The 3,668-nt window shown below is 47.5% G+C and overlaps 1 pseudogene; it reads left to right on the top strand.

Annotated features, from left to right (window-relative positions):
* Positions 1-2,118: 2,118 nt before the first annotated feature.
* Positions 2,119-3,234, top strand: LOC138153671 (emerin pseudogene; annotated as a pseudogene).
* Positions 3,235-3,668: the final 434 nt, after the last annotated feature.

Below are 3,668 nucleotides of genomic sequence, written 5' to 3'. Positions count from 1 at the left end.
ATAAGCAGCTATTATGGATCTACTCTGTGTCAGACACTGTGCTAAGTCAAGAAGGCAAAAAGAAGGAGCTCTCAATGCAACAGGGTAGCCAACAAGAAAATACATTCAAACAAGCTATATACAGGATAAATAGGAAATAACTAAAAGAAAGAAGGCACTAGCATAAATTATGTTTGGGAGACGCTTTCTGTGGAACATCGAATTCATTTGGGACTTGAAGGAATGCAGGAGATGGAGATGAGGAAGGAGAGTGTTCCCAGTATGGGGCACAGCCAGAGAAAATGCCTAGACCTGAGAGATAGGATGTCTTGTTCCAGGAATAGCAAGGAGGTCAGTGTCATTGGGTCAATGTCATTGAGTACTTGGTGAGAAATAAGGTGTAAGGAGATTGGGAAGGTGTGTGTCTATGGGAGAGGGAAATGCTAGGTTATTAAGGCTTTGAACACCAGAGGATTTTTTTTATTTTCAATGCAATTAAATATTTGCTAAGTCTCTATTTTAATGTGCCAGGCCCTGTGTTAAAGACTGCACCTGGATATAAATAAGACAAAAGAATGACAGTCTTTACCCTAAAGGAGCATAAGATCTAATGGAAGAAGACAATCCCCAAAAAGAAATTGGAAAAGGCAGTGGGAAGAGGCTCCTAGAGAAGTTGTGTATAGTTAAGACCAAGCAAAACTGTAGGTGTAAAATGGAGTGAGCTACAAAGTCCAGTTCCAGCCATCTACAAAAGGAAAGCTTTGGGTAGAGTTTAATGTTCCATCGTTCAGGCCTCCATTTAGGAGGCAGAAGAGGCTGAGAAAGGCTAAGAATTAAACAACATGATGAGGAGATTTCTGGTGATGAGCTTATCCTGGGAGGGACATCTTGTTCTGCAGAGTTCAGACCAAGCAGAGCTGCAAATAGAAAGGGGGAGTATTTGATCCCGCATGTGATAGGGAGGCACTGGACTTTATTGAGTATAGGGATGACTTCTGGGCCTGCAAGTCAATACATTCTTTTCTTTCAGGGTCTATGTGAACTAATTGAAAAGTTACTCTCTTCTTTTGGCTTTACATATTTGACTTCTTTGCATCCATAGTGTTTGTTCATTGGGTGCAAGGAGTTTTTGTCTGCCCACATCTTCAAACACTGTTCTTGGATAAGGGCTTTATTTAAGGACCAAGCTCTATCCCTTTCCACACTTTTGGAAGGGATGGGCAGGCACTGTTTGTTTCTGTCTCTTCTGCAGTCAGTATGCCCTTGCTGCTGAAGTTCTTTATGGAGTGATGGACCTCACCCTCAGCTATATTCCCTGGCTACTGCATTCATCTCCTAGTAGCCTAATGGCATTTCTCTTTCTTCTTTTCCTTGCATAATCCCAAATCAAGAGTTTCAAGTAAAAGTCCAGAAAGAGACTGCATCTGGTGTATGACTATATACCAGTCTAGCTAAGTATAGATGGGGTTCATCATTAGCTCTTCTACTCCCCTCCCCAATTTTAGTCTATCCACCTCCCAGACCCAAAAGGGTAACCTATAATGAGCAAACACCATCTGAACCCTCTCCCCTAACCTTGCTGCCAATTTCCTCTTTCTGGATAAGTTTCCCACTGCTAATCCTTTCATAGGGAACCCAGAGTCCCCCATCTACTCTGACATGGGCAAGAGCTCTCCTGCCCACACCACGGAGCTGATATGATCATGCGTATTGCTGAGATGAATAGGGAGCCACCAATGGTATTTCTTCCAGGAATATGGAGGAAAACCAGGCCCTACCTTCTGGCATAGCATTATAGTTATAGGCATTATCATGCAGTTTAAGGACCCCTGTCCTTGGAACAGTATTGGGTCTTTTTTTTTTTTTTTTTTTTAGCTTTTTGGAGGGCAGTTAGGGTTAAGTGACTTGCCCGTATTTGAACTCAGGTCCTTCTGAGTCCAGGGCTGGGGCTCTATTCACTGCGCCACCTAGCCACTCCAAGCTCAGTATTGGGTCTTTTTACCTGCCTTTTAGCTGAACTCTGCTTTAAATGTTATCTCCCGGGTCATTTCCCATCGCGGTTGCCGTCGCCCAGTGTGGCCTACCCTAGCCGTTTCGTTCGTTTTCTGAGGTGCAATCGCCGCTCTCCACTGACTGTTAAGCACCTCCGCTCCTGGCCTCTTGCCTGCACGGGCACTGCGGCCGGTTGTCCCGGAGCTCCTTGAAGCGCTGACACTCACCCGCTCCGGTCCTGTCGGGCCTTTCCCTCAGGTGTCCCCAATGGAGGACTACCGCCGCCTCTCTGACCAGGAGCTCGTCCGCATGCTCAAGCTCTACGACATCCCCCATGGGCCCATCGTGGGTTCAACCCGAAAACTGTATGAAAAGAAAATCTATGAATATGAAAGTCAGAGAACCAAGCTTTCCCCTGGCACTGTCAGCTCTTCTTACCAATATCCAGAGGATTTTGAGAGCAATGCTTATGGTTCCAGACAAGATGAAGATGAAGACATGAAAGAAGTTGACTCTGACAATTACTATGAAGAGAGTTACTCAACTACCAAGACTTATGGAGAGAGTGATACTGCAGCCAGCCCAGTAGCCAAAGACAGGACCAGCTTCCAGGAGCCCCTGCCCTCCACAAGCTGCAGCAGTGACAGTGCCAAGGTACCTACCTACCACCTGCGCCAGAGGATAAGAGAGAATATTCTCTACCCCTTAGGCCAGGAGGAGAACATAGACTCAGCCTACCTCAACCAGGATAGCAATGCCTACCTGAGTGTTTCTCACTACCCAACTGGCTCAAGCCCTGACTCGGCCTTCTCTTCCAGCCCAGTGGTTTCTTCTTCTTTTACCTCCTCCACCCCAGTCTCCTCAACCTCCCCAAGTTTCCTCTGGTACTCCCTCCCTCAGGAAGTGGAAGCCCGCCAGGCTATTAGACCTGCCCAAGGTGCTGGGGCTAAGCTTGGAAAGAATGGCAAAATGGTTCCCCTTTGGGTCCAGCTCCTTCTCTTTGTTGGTTTTGCTCTTTTTCTGGCCTTTTTCTACTATTTCATGCAGGCAGATGATGACAACCCCTTCCATCTCCAGCACTGAAGGCCCCTTCTGGGCCCTGGGAGGAGGTGGAGTCCTGATCCCATTTTGACCTTCTCTGCCTCTCACCGTTGCTTTCTAGCCTCCCTTCTGGGGTAATCGGGGGGCGCAGCGATATCTTTCTGCTCTTGTTTGCTGTAGGCCCTGTTGAGGTGCCCATTTGGTTTCTCCAGGTCCTACCCATAGTGCCTTGACTGGCTGCATTTTAAACCTTATGTTGGAAAAGAGTTTTCATGTTTGTTTAAATGTTTCTGGAAAAGGAGTTGCCCTGGCCCAGTACAGATATGTCCCCCTCCCCCCTGCTCCCATCACATTTGGGCAGACAGATCAGGGGTGTCTTCTAGGATTTCTTTCCTTGAAGAAAGCTGTGCTCCAGTCCCCAACCTAGACTTCCCTTTGGAACTCACTCCTGAGGTTGGGGGAGTGGTATCCAAACACCATAGTGTTCTCAAGGGCCTTACCCTTTGGCACCTTAGTCTCCATCTTACCTGGTGCCTCTGTAGAGCTTCTCCTACACCAGCCATGCCACTGCTCCCCCTGCATCCCTGCCCTCCAGGCGAGGGCAGGACAACTGACCCTTTCTCTACTTGGGCCTCTCAGACCTGGTGGAGAAGTGA

Source organism: Petaurus breviceps, unplaced genomic scaffold (assembly GCF_028583685.1).
Source record: "Petaurus breviceps papuanus isolate PSGF00001 unplaced genomic scaffold, PetGlider_PUasm1.0 151, whole genome shotgun sequence".
NCBI lineage: Eukaryota > Metazoa > Chordata > Mammalia > Diprotodontia > Petauridae > Petaurus > Petaurus breviceps.
The sequence above is the reverse complement of the archived record's forward strand: the minus strand, read 5'-3'. Positions and strand labels throughout refer to the sequence as shown.